The sequence below is a fragment of the Vidua macroura genome, chromosome 5 (assembly GCF_024509145.1).
Source record: "Vidua macroura isolate BioBank_ID:100142 chromosome 5, ASM2450914v1, whole genome shotgun sequence".
Lineage (NCBI taxonomy): Eukaryota > Metazoa > Chordata > Aves > Passeriformes > Viduidae > Vidua > Vidua macroura.
The window spans coordinates 25,212,254-25,225,570 of NC_071575.1; the positions used below are offsets into that span (position 1 = coordinate 25,212,254).

At 43.1% G+C, this 13,317-nt stretch overlaps 1 long non-coding RNA gene across 1 annotated transcript; it reads right to left on the reverse strand.

The window, feature by feature from the left end:
• Positions 1-2,850: 2,850 nt before the first annotated feature.
• LOC128807658 (uncharacterized) lies at positions 2,851-12,766 on the reverse strand. Its single transcript, XR_008437230.1, has 3 exons — positions 12,570-12,766; positions 10,752-10,827; positions 2,851-3,375 (listed from the first exon to the last, which is right to left on the reverse strand). It is a non-coding gene; the product is annotated as an uncharacterized LOC128807658 (long non-coding RNA).
• Positions 12,767-13,317: the final 551 nt, after the last annotated feature.

The following is a 13,317-nucleotide window of genomic DNA, read 5'->3' on the forward strand; positions in this document are numbered from 1 at the left end:
TCCATTACAGCTGCTAGGATTTTTAAGGTAATGGATTAATTGGTAGAAGGTTTAGAACTTCTTACCAACACCTCTAACACTGGCTACATCATCCTCATTTCAGACCTGAGGGCACTGCGTTTAACCTTTCTGCATGTTTGATTCATGAAAGACACCAGATCTTCAGCTTTCTGCATGACAGCAGTCCTGATGCCATGGTGTGCAAACCCCACACACCCAAAACCATACCTCTCACTGACCCAGAGCTGCCAAGCCTCTCAACAGGAAGGGAATTGCCTGCTTGTCCAGGCCTGTTCAGTTCAGCATTTGGCAACTTCTGCAGAGACCAGCAGCAAAGCTAGTTAATTGCCATTAAAAGGGCAACACAATTCCCAGCAGAACTGAGAACTGCCTTCCACATATTCTCTTGGGTGACACCTTTATTAGGAGGGTCTCCTGCTTTCACTTCCACCTTTTTTATTTAAATAGGGTCTTACACCAGTAGACTTAGCTAAAAACTTCCACTCTGCTCCCACAGTTTTCAGCCTGCCCACTGCCTGCTACTTCACCCCAGCACCAGTAGCTGAGAACCAGTCTGACCATAAGTAATGCATACAACAAACCTATGGTCTACAGAATAATAAGTAAATTATTTGTAGGAAAGGACCACAAGGGTATAATTGTGTCATTGAACCGAGTCTCTCCGCACAGGGCATTACTATCTCATGTACACTTAGCCCTGGGAAGTCTGCAGTGTGTCCTTTTGCAAGGTATTTACCACAACTCTCTGGCAAATTTACACTCAGGTGTAAGGACCAACAGCAAGGCTGGAATAGTTTCCCAGGTGCCTGCTTGGCAGATGGTCACAGCCAAAATGTTCAGAAGTGTTTTACCTTACCCAGGAAGCACACAAAACCATTTTTCCTCCCTCTGCTATCCCACCACTGCTCTGTTTTATTAAGCAGCAGGGTAAAATGGAAGTATTTCCAAGGATTTTCACTGTAGTGGTCTTAACAGCCTGAAAGTTTGAGTTGCCTCCAGTTGAGCAAACAGCAGATACATTGGAAGAAGGAAATGTACAAAGGCAGAGTCTATTGCAGCCACATATGCAAAACGTGTATTTGTCAATTTCTCTCTACTAAGACCAATAAAGTCAACTTAAAAGGAAAAAAAAACTTAAAAAGCAAGCTTGAACTTAGCAAAAAGCTGGATGCTATAAGATCCTTATTCACTAGAGAAAGATTTACAGCCCCTCTAGGGCAGTGGGATTCCAACTCTCACTTTTTCTAAGACTGAATGATTTTTTATCCCACTAACCTTTACCTAAAGGAGCCAACACATCTAACCATGGCTGCAGGGGAGAGAATAGCACCTCTCCCTGACCGCACACGCTGACTCTGCAGACAGCGCCAGCCAAGCCAAACTCCGCTGCCTTTGCCTAAGGATGTGCCACAGGAACGGCACGGCAAAGCTTCCCAGCCAAAATCACGGGGCAAGGAGGACTAGCATGGAGCACAGGACTTACACAGAAAATCCCAGGAGATCCTTACCTTCAGAGGTCTCCCGTGCCTCCTCCAGCGGTTCCTGGTTGGGGTGCCAGCCGCAGCTGCCCTGCAGCAGCCTGGGGGCAGTAGTGGGGCGCGGAGCCATCGCCGCCTCCCACGCGACAGACAGGTGCTGGGACAGCTGCCAGGTAGGGCCGCGGGACTACAACTCCCAGGAGTCCCCGCTCCTCCCTGCCTGGTCTCCATGGACTCCCCCTGCCACGCCCTCTGGGGGCTGTAGTTCCACCACCACCCCCACCCTTCTCGGCTGATAATCTCTTGCTGGGACAGGAGGCTTTGCGTGGCCGCAAAGGAAGTTAACACTCTGAGACCTTTCATATGTTTCTTTTTTAAAAAGTATATGTGTGTATGTCTGCATTAAAAATAATAAAAAAAATTGTGTAAAACTCAGCAAATATTTTTATCTCCAGCAAGGGGAAATTGGAAGTTAGTGTACTTCCAGTTCTCTTTCTGCTTCTGGTGGGGGTTCTTTGGTTTCTGTGAAGGGAGAAGGGAAAGAGTGAAAAATAAAAGCTCATAAGCAAGTGTTGCTAAATAGCTTTGCAAAATCAGATGGGAAAAACTTAAATGTTCCCATACTCTAATTAGTTAATGACTGGCCTCAAGCCTGCAAACGTGCTGATACTTAACTGTATCCTCCACTGAAGTGAATGCAATTGAATCTCATACTCCAGTTGTTCCAGAAACTCAAGGCCTCTAGAAATTATAAGCACGGCTTAGTAATGCTGAGATTTTAAAAGTAATTAAGGGCTTATCCACATTGGGAGTTGCTGCAGAGTAGCTTCTCTTGTGTAACTCCCCTTCCCTGTGCTGGACATGTATTTCACACTAACATTGCTTTATTCTGAACTAGTTTGCCATATTCAGGCTTTCAGTTTACAAGCTACCTTTGCCCACATTAACAGACACATGCAAGATGAGCCTAAATTGCATGTTCTGTTTTTACCCTTGTGTTCAAGCATTCATTTAGGCATTTGCTCCCAAAAGCTAGGTATTTCTTTTGAAAACTAGAGGTGAAGTTTCTCACACAGTGCCTTCTGCCCTGAATTTGGGAGATCAGTAAGATCACTAAATGCCATGAGACTCACAAAAAAACCCTTTGGGAGCATGGCCCTATTTGCCTAACTGTGAATGTTTGTTTTTCTAACACAAGGCTGTGCAAACTAAAGAAAGTTCTCCTTTCAGAGTAAAATCTGCTCTTAGTAATTAGTCTTTGTGGGTAGCAAGTCTTAACAATACTTCACAGAGAACAAAAAATTCATGATCTGTCCAGAATATAGCAAAATCTTTAAAGTTTTGCCCAATTTTTATTAATTGCATATGCATAAAAAATATCAACAATGTTAATGTACAATGAGCCAGAGAATTTCTACCAAGACCAGTAGGTATTACACCCATGGATATATCAACAGGTCCCCTTTACTTGAGGTGAAGAAGAGGAGAAGGAAAGATCCTAAGTAACAGGAAATAATAATACATGAGTGATGCAGGAGGTTTTAGTGTCCAGACAGTTGGTACCCATAAAGCCTTCTTGGCTTCTGTGCAGGCCCACACCACAGCCATCTCTGTGCAGTTGCAGGGCAAGGTTTCTAAACCAAGAAGACTTCCCAGATGAGGAGCACGTGATGTAGAGACAGATTCTGAGTCCTGCCAGAGCTGCAGAGGACCCATACTGCACTGTGGCTTCCAGCTCTGAGAAGCTCTGCATGGGACTGCAGGGAAGCTGCAGGGCTTCTGCACCCAAATCAATCCATTGAATGGCTTCTGGATTCCATCTGGCCCAGGGAACTGTTCAGCTGCTTTGCAAGGCACTACAGCTCATCTTGTACTTCTAGAGCAAATTGGCAGCACATGAATAGCACACTTAAGCCATAACCCAGATAAGCCTTCCAGGATAATTGAGATTCTACAGTATGTGACTTTTTATAGTAAATTTTCATAGACTTGCTAGAAAAATGTGAGTTTTGACCTAGCACTTTTCATTCCAAGAGTTCTGAATAATCTATTTTAATGCAGGTTTAGGAAAAAAAAAAAAAAAAAAAAAAATTCTTTTGACTTCAAGTTCAATTGATAGAAGATTTGTTAATCACCATCATGCAATTTATATCAGCATGCCTGTATTAAAGCAGATACATGGAAGAGCTGGAATGGATTGCTTCCCAAAATCTTGTGGTATTAAGAGTGGAGTAATGTTTGCTTTCCTTTTTTGTTTTGAACTCTCTAGCACTTGTTTGACTGAGATAGTCTCTCTTATTAAAAGTGGGGTGTAAGAGAACTGTTTTTAAGAATGCACAGGGTTACTTATTCCAACAGGTATTTTGCTCATTTCTGACTTGCATAACTACAAACACCATGAATAACTCTATAGAAACTGCTAAGGTCCATCTAATGTTTTCATCTTCCTACTTCCCAAAACAACAATGGTCTCAGTCATCTATTATTTGCAAGAATTCACAGATAATATCAGAATAAAGAGGAAGCATGGATATTACAGCACAAGACCCTCCTATTGTTTCACTGGAATAGGGAAATCCACTGGAGACTAAACTTTCTGTAAACACTGGTCTGACGCTGGCTGCCCTCCTTCCCTCCCTGAGGAGCCAGCTGCTGTGGGGAAGCTCAGCCCACCCCGTTCACCTGACTGCCTGTAACCCAGAGCTGAAAGACTTGCCATATGTAAGGACCACAGCAGGATAAACATACTTCTTTTCCCATATGGAAAAGAGATGCAAATTCCAGGTGCAGATGATTTCCCAAAAGCAGAAGGCAAGACAAGAGGAAAAAGCTTTTAATGTCCATGCTGCCAGAGCTGAAAAACCCTTTCATAGGGGAGCTGTGATCACCGTGCATCACCAGGTACAGAGAAGAGTGAGTCAAATTCACAATGCCATGCAGGCTCATACATGGCAAAAGCTTTCCATATTGTTTTCATATTTTGAAAAAATCAGAGCTTTCCTCAGCCTGGTCTCTTAAACACTTAGTAGGCAAGGGAAAAATGGAGGCAGAGCCAAAATAATACCCTTACAAAGTGCTGAGCAGCAAAGCAAAGAGCCAAAGGACTCCTGTTTCCCCTGAACACATTTCAGAGCTGCACCCTGGTTTCCTGGGCACTTGGCTGAGGCAGCAGCTGGTGCTGCCATCTCACTCATTCCCATCAGTATTCCCATGTGCAGTCTCACGGGATTGCAGGGTATTTCCATTGGGTTTGACTGACCACAGGCGAGCAGAGGAATCAGCTTCCCAGCGATCAGATCAGATAGTAAATACAAGGCATACAGAGTACTTAATTCGTAACTTTGATGACATATTAGAGGCTAAAATAGAGGGAAACTCATGGGAAAGCAGGGATCCAAAAATAAGGGTTGTTCTCCCTCCTGTGTCTGGGGGAGGCTCTGCTCTTCTCTCCCTGCACTTGTGGCAGATGAAATGAAGACGTGGAGGGAATCTGGGCTGGGGAGGAGGACAGGAGGGGCTGGATCCCGGCGGGCAAACGGCAGCGGCTCCGCATTGTTCTTGCCAGCAGATGGAGCAGGACTGGCACGAGAAGGGTGAGCGACAGGAGTGGGAGGCCTTCCTGCCTCCATCTATGCCTGTCTCTCTCCCAGGAGCTTCTCCTGAGCTAGACTGTCTCCCCTTTCCTGCAGGAGGTTTCTCCTTCCCTCTCCTGGCCAGCGGATCCATTCCAAAGGTCTCTCCCGATGAAGGTAATCTTTTGCCAGGGCTGCCTCCCTGCAGTGATGCCTGCAGAGAGCTGAGTGCAGCAATGAGAGCTGATGAGTAGAAAAGCATCTATCTCTACTTCTCCACTGGTGTCTTGATGTCCATACTCACATGTCCACAAGCACCCACTCTTTTGCTCTTAAACTGTGGACTACTGTAGACAGAGTAGACAGAGACCTTCTACATACCCATGACCACCTTCCATTTCTCCTGAACTGGTTCAGTGTCATTGTCTAGCTGTCAGAAGGGTTATTTTCCACTCTTGTGTTTCTGCTGAGTCTAAGCCAGGATCAACATGAAAGATGGATATGTTCATGTCAGGTCAGCAAATTAAACCTAGTGAGCTAAGAATAACCAGATTCCAAAGGTAAAAAAATAGAGATAGGGTAGAAATGGAGAAATACTGTTTTCCTGCTGAGCCCTGGGCACAGGACTGAATGGAAAAAAACCCCATGTAACCCTCCACCTCCCCTTGGAGAGCCCCTCTCCACGACAAATTCCCCTTACCCCAGCACCCATTTCTTCATTCCTTTAATTTCCTTTTTTGGTCAGACTGTGAGACACAGGTCCTTTTGCAGCTCCCACACATCCTATATGTTTCAGGCTTTTAAAGTCAGAGATAATCATGGTTGTCCCTTGATAAGCGCCCACCAGCGTGTTGTTCCCATCCCAAGATTACTGCAGGTGTGGGTCACACAGGGGTGAGAACAAAAAGAGCATTGGCCACTGCATTTTTGTCTGCCAGTTTGAAAAGGACATGCAGGTAGCAGGCCTCCTCATGGCAAAGCTGCCCTTCTGTGCACTTACAGTTAAGACTCAATGCCTATTTTTTCCATATATATTTATATTTATATTTATATTTATATTTATATTTATATTTATATTTATATTTATATTTATTTATAGTAAATGTGGACAAAGTGGGTGATCCATGTGTCATTTTATGAATATTGCACGTGCACTGGCTTGAGAAAGGACAAGCAGGTTCTGATGGGTGGGCAGTGCTCAGTGAGCATTATTATCAGGCAGTTTAACACAGATGTAGTGCTGCTGGTAGGGCATCACTCAGTGTACATGAAGAGACAAGGATACAGCAAACTATATAGAATAAATACTTTCTGGTTGGCAAAGGGAGACATTTGCAGGTAACTCCAATATGTACATCACATCCTTCTTTTGCCTTTTGGTTTCCATTATTCTACTTTTTGGAATCAGTTAATTATTTCTCAAAAGATTCTGAATATTTTTTTCTTCTCTTTTTTTTTAATTGTTGTTAAAAAGCATCTCTTTTGTTTATGTCACACATACGATCTTTGCCATCATTAATTAAGACATCATCTAATGTTATGCCCTTAGAGGAAAGTCCAAGCTTCTGTAAATGGAAAAGTACATCAGTGTCTCATTTGCTGTATAATAGTCTACTCATTTGAAGCCAAATGGTGGTTGTGTATCCCTGGTATGGTGTAATTTATTTTTGTCTGTTATAGAATAAAACAGAGATGATTGAAAATCCTAAAGCTCATACCTGAGAAAGGACATCAAGAAATCAGCATGGATTGTACTCTTTCTTACACTTCTTTGGAGGCAGAAAGATTTTTTTTTTTTTCAGAAAATGCCTTTGAGATAGATGTTTGAGTGATCTGCTATATAGACAGTAAAGCATAATATTTTATAAGGTTTTAATGAGGTATTAAAAGTCCAAGGTGGCCAAGTTTCCTAAGAGAAAAAGCAAAATATCTCAGGGATTGAACAAAGGCACCATCTGCACCAGAGTGACCCCAGACTAACTGACTGTGAGTGTGCATGTCTTTGTGTGTGTGTACACGTGTGTGTGTGTGTGTGTGTGTGTGTGCACTTCAGAGGGACATTCTTTGCTTCAGTTCCATTATAATTCCTTTAAATATTTATTACTGGAATGTAAATTCTGCTGAAAACTGAGGCCTCTGCTCTGGAATAAATAGGCCCTCACCTACCACGGATGTTGTCGCTCAAGTGAAATAGCCAAGTCCCTTTTGGAGAAACAAAAGGATTTGGTTATATAAACAAGTCACTGCACTGAATTATAAGAGTGGGAAAAAAAGAACAAAAACCTGCTGACTGCTGGTTGAACTACTCCTTGGCTACGTGTGAACTGAGGTTGTGCAGATCTAGCAAGAAGCAGGAGCAATATTAAAATGAATTGGTTACTAATAGTGGAAATCGTCCAGCAAGAACATTTACAATATCTAGCGCTAAGGATGATTTTGTTTTCAGATTGGTTTGTCTTTATTTTCAATGTAAAGCATTAATAAGCTTCTTAAGGACAATGGGGATGGGAGAAAACATTGGCTGATCACCTTAAATCCCAGGAAAATAAAAAAAGTTCCCAGGTTGCTGGGTGCAATAACAAATTAGAACAGGTTTATACTTCTTGCACTGCTATGAAAGCTTTACTTCTAGATCATTTCCAGACACTAGACAGCTATTAAATTTCACAAAAGGAAAAGAAATTCTACATTTATATGGGTTTTAAAACTTATTTTGGGACTTCAGCTTGGTACTAGTGTATAGGAAAATAAATCTCTAATGTGAAAAAGCTAGTCAAAAAGAGGAATCAAGGACCAGTCTAGCACTACAAACACTTGGGAAGGGATTTATCAAATAATATTTGGGGTTACATTTTATTCTGAAGGGTCAAAACTGGACCAGACTGCTGTGGATAGTACCAGCATTTAGGCTCAGGTATTTGTATCACTTTAAACTCTACTGTCATTTCACGGATATAAATAGGCTTGGGAAAATCAGATTATTGGAAGGATTAAATTGGGATAAGTGTCAGTAATAATCTATTCCTTTGTGGTGACACCAATTGAAACAGGGAAAGTTTGGGGGAGGGGAGTGACACTATACAACATTGCCTATGGATTGTGTGGGAATGAGGAACATAAACAAGGGGAAGGAGGGTTAAATAGCACAGCTCTCATGTGCCCAACAGGCAAAGGATACATAAGGCCAGAGAAACCCTCCCTGGAAAGAGCATTGGCCAAAGGCACTGCCTCACCAAAGGCCAGTAACAGTGATGGAGTACCAAAACACATCAGTCTTTCTAGTTTGTCAAGTTAATAAAGTCTGTCTGTGTGCTGTGCTTCCACACACTTCCAGTCCCACCACCTAGCACGCTCTACGAGCCACAGAATCGTAGAGGAATCATAAAGGAACTTTATTTCCTTTTTTTTTTTTTTCAATCACATTGCCTTAATCTTTTCCCTACAGTGTCACTGCAGTTATCTCCTAACTGGAAAAAAAGGCAGCAGGTACCTGTTTGCCCTGTCTCTGGGGATTCTGAATTATCCCAGGCTGAGGAATGTCATTTGGTCTCCAAGCACCAGCCCCTCCATCACCAGCTCAGTGCCATTACCCCATCCAGCCCTCATTCAGCCGTCCCCAATTGCAATCCATGCAAGTGTTGCCTACATAAGAGCTAAGTGAGCAGCAGCTGGCCTATGTTCTTTATATTGCCCAAAATACATTTCTACAAGTACAATCAAATTTACTTGGCTCTTTTGGATCCAGAATTAATTTGATAGTGGTGACTTTAATTTGGTGACAAATTGCCCACTGAATTTTCCTTCAGCTGGAAACATGTCAGCAAGGTACACAAGGTAGCTTGTGGTGGTTGAGCAAAGTCTATTTAGATTTGTTTTCCTTCTTGTCTTTCAGAGAAAGTTAAAGACTGGGTTTTCAGTCTGGAGCTCTCTAAGTGAAATCCTGCCTCCCTGATAAGCCATTTTCCGCTTAATCTGAAGATGATTAGAGGGCTGGAACACCTCTTCCATGAGGAAAGGCTGAGAGATTTGGGGTTGTTCAACTGGATAAGAGAGGGCACCTGGGAGACCTTATAGTGGCCTTCCAGTACCTGAAGGGGGCTTATTAGAATGATGGAGACTGACTTTTTAGGAGGGACAATAGCAACAGGACAAGGAGTAAGGGTTTTAAATTATAACAGTGTAGATTCAGAATTGATAAACAGTTTTTTTTTTTTTACAATTAAGGTGGTGAAACACTAGCAAAGGTTGCCCAGAGAGGGTGATAGAGGCCCCATTCCTGGAAATATTCAAGGTTAGGTTGGACAGGTCTCTGAGCAACATGATCTAGATGAAAATGTCCCTTTCAGTGGAAAGGGAGTTGAAGCAGATGACGTTTAAAGGTGCCTTCCAACACAAAGCATTCTATGATTCAATGGGAAGGGGTATTTCCATGGAGAGGAGTGGATGTATCCTTCCACTGACCGCTGAGTGGACGGTGCTGGGAGACTGGTGGCAGTGCCTCAGGTCTTAGAGCAGGTTTCTATAAATACACCCAACTATAAGCAAAATAGTGGTGAGAAGAAAGGAATGCAATGTTTCCTGCATAAATAACACTTCACTTATACTGCCCTGTGACAGGAGCAAAAATCATAGGGTGGGCAATTCCCAGCATTGTTCCCAGGTGCTTTTCTAAAAGTTTGCTTTAACTCTGTACAGAATGAATTACTTGGGGATTTTTACTGTTGAAGAAGAAATGGTTGATATTTGGAATTGTGCATTTATAGCTTTGTCTCTTCAGAGGCTTCCTCATAAAAGTGGTTCTTTTCATATTTCCAATTTGATGTTTTTTTTTCTAAATGTGCATTTAAATTTCTTCCTCCATTTCTTTAGATGCAAAATGCAAGCCTCTGCATTTACACGAAAGCTCATGCCTTTTCTTTCAGTCTTTCAGCTTCCCGTTTTCACTTCTGCTCAGTTAATTACTCATTTATAATTATTTCCCTCTTTATTTACGTAAATATTTACGTAATATTTACGGGCATGTATTCTCCCTGGGAAGTCGCTGCCTGGTCCTTGGGAGTCAGTGTAACCTGACTCCAGCCCTGCTTGCTCTCTGTGAACCTCCTGGCATCACAGAGCAGCTCTCAGCAATCCACGGGTAGGATCACTGGCTTGCTTGGCTCTGGGCGCTGAGCACTGGGTGCTGGGTGCCCCTTCCCTGTATGCCAGGTGCACCCAAGTATCTGGAAATGCTCAGTCATCCCAAAAGAGCCTGGCCTCAGGTGGGTTGTGAGGCCAGAAAACCCCATGGGGGCAAAGCAGGAGGGGCATGAGCAATTTGGGGGGGCAAGGAAGGGTAGGGCATCCCAGCATTGCAGTCTCCATCCCTTCATCTCCCTCTGCCGCCACTCTTCCGCTGAGGAAACCAAGCTGGCAGCAATGGCACTTTGTGGTTCAAAGGGCCCCCGACAAGCACATCACTGCTATTTGTGTAATGGGCTGAAATTCTTGAGTGAGCAGTGGTACATAAAGGAAAAGTCTCAGCATAATTGCTGATTCTTACAGCTTTTCATTCCTGAAAATTTTAGGGTAAGGAAATAGCCGTAAGGGTAAGCAGGAAATAAATGTTGGTTCATGGCACATTCCTTATTCAAATATTTTCAGAATGTCCCGGGATTGCTGTCCCATAGGCAGAGCTTACCAAGGGTGTGATTCCTTTCTTCTTCATCTCTAAATCACCAAGCTTTCTCCTTGGACATCAATTAAAACCATCAGAGCTGATCAAAAAGAAGGGGAAAAAATTTTACACAGATCCTGCATCACAATTTCCTTTCTAATTTCTTGTTTTCAATTTTCACATTTTAAAAACTAGTTTTGAACACTTATTTCTTGGGGTTGTGAGAAAATTTCCCTTTAGCTTCCCACAATCAAGTAATAATAAAACCAAAATACATCCCCTTCTATATCCACATTAAAGAAATTTATGCCTGTCCCACTTAAGAACTAGCTGCTACCGTGACCTGCATTTTTTCATCTCATCTCCACTTTCTTGTGGGTTCATATTAATTTCTCTGTAGTGGTAGAAATGGAGTTCCAGGCATGTGCTTTTCCTGAGCCTCAGGCTGAGACTGACTCTCTGGCCACAGCTTTGGTCAAGTTGGTCAAAGGGTTGAGTTTGTCTGAGAAGCAAACTGTCTCTTTAGTGCCAGTAGCCAGAAGAAATTCTTCCCATTAATACCAGCCAGGCTCCAGCAGCCCACTGCTTCATGGCAGTTTCTTTCTCCAAAGAGATCAAAGCTTTCCATGCTGTTTGACTGGGACACTTTCCATGACCCTGCACAGGCTGGGAAGCAGCATTTCAATTGATTTCCGCTCTCCCAGTTGACACAGTTTGCTGGATTTTGGGAAACATTCTATGGAAAAGAGTTCAGCAGCAGCTCTTGTGCAGGACACAGGCTCTGCGGGAGCTCTGTGGGCTCCCAGTGCCACCAGTCACAGCGCCAGTGCCTTGGGTCACACGCCAGCATGAGGGATGGAAGCAGGATGTGATCTGAGATGGAGCCACGGGTACCGGATACAGCCTGGCTGGGCTCACAGGCCGGCGTTGTTCCACAGCAAAGCACAAACCTGACTTCTTCTCAGGTGCCCTGCATCTGAGCATGAGCGAGAGGACAAAGTCTCCAAGTCGAAGGGACCAAGCACTATGGGTGGGAAGAGCAGAGTCCACAGTCCATAACTTACCTGCTTATCTCAATATTGTACCTGGCACCACCGTGATGTAGTGATTGGAACCCCATAAATACCAATGACAGATAGTAATTAGCACCCCATACATACCACCAACACATGATCTTGCCACTAGGAAGCAAGAACAAGTTTTTCATACCCAACTGGCTGAGCAAGCTTGAAGGTGAAAATAATAGGAAGATGTAAAAAACACTGTTTGAAAACAAAGATCTTCCTTTGGAGTCAAACTTTTAAATGAAAACAAAGCCTAAACCAGCAGCCTTGTACTAGCAGCCTTTGGCTCCAAAATGCCTTAAGTCAGTTTATATCTGGCTGATAAAAGGGTAGTTGATTGATTCATTACAGCCAAAGGCTCAGCTCCTAGGAATGCATGGTGCTTAATATTTTTTTCTGGGATCTCTTTGATCTCTGCTGGAGGTTGAGGAACAGGCTCCAAATTATAAAGTATTTTTGGAATTATATTGAGACCATTTTTCAGAAAAGTCACCTTCAAGTCTCCAAGATTCTCTCTGGAGACACAGGGATGGTGGAAAACTTCTAGCATGACAATTTTATCTGAGGAAAAGGAATATGACTACTCTTAAAGGAATGGTAATCCAATCACATTTGGACAATCACTTGAATGTGAACCTAGGGCCTAAAGTTTTCTACACACTAAACCTAAAGCACAAGTTTCTCTGAGGGTATGTGGAAACAATAATAGATTTACAAATCTCTGTAGATCAGCTAGGGGAGACAGGCATCCTACAAAAGGCACATGGGAGAAACTCACCTTTCAATTCAGTGTGTTAAATCCCTTCCCATCCCCTCCTTGCACCTTAAAGCCCAGCAGGTCTTTGACTTTGTCCTGTCTGCCAGCTCCTGGTCACATTTGCCAGGCTGCTGGAGAGCTCCTGCCATCAGAGCAGTGGCTGAGAATCTGCTGGAGTCTGGGGGTCTCCTCATCATGGATGGTGGTCAGCAGGACTGGAACCTTCAGTTCAGTATCTGACAAGTGCTCTGTCAAAGCAAGTCATGGAACAAGGAAACCTCCTTCAACATAACTCTAATAACCTCCTCCACAATACTACAGAAACATAGAAGACTCTACTGCATTCACTGTCTGCATTTACCCAAGCATTACAAAATATTAAATCGTATATTTAGCAAAACAAAAGCTTTCAGGTATTCTCTTTGGTAGGCAATTGTCAAGGGCAGAGCTGCATGTTGAGTTTGTATCTGCATTGAAACCTCCACTGACTTAATTAGGGTAAAATGCATGAAGTGTAGTCATTATAATCTGCTTTGCAATGACACAAACATATAAAAGCCATGTTCATATGACAGGAGTGTCCAGATTTTCCATCCAAGCCTTTGTCAAGATTTGGAGGGGAGAAGAGGGAAGGAGGGGAGAAGGGAAGATCGTAAGAATTGCTGAGCTGATATTTCTAAAACCCTTGGAAACAGCCGCTAAGTCTTTTGCTGCCTCCACCCTACCCAGTAGTCTCATTATGGTAAGTAATGTTGCACTTATTTGAAAG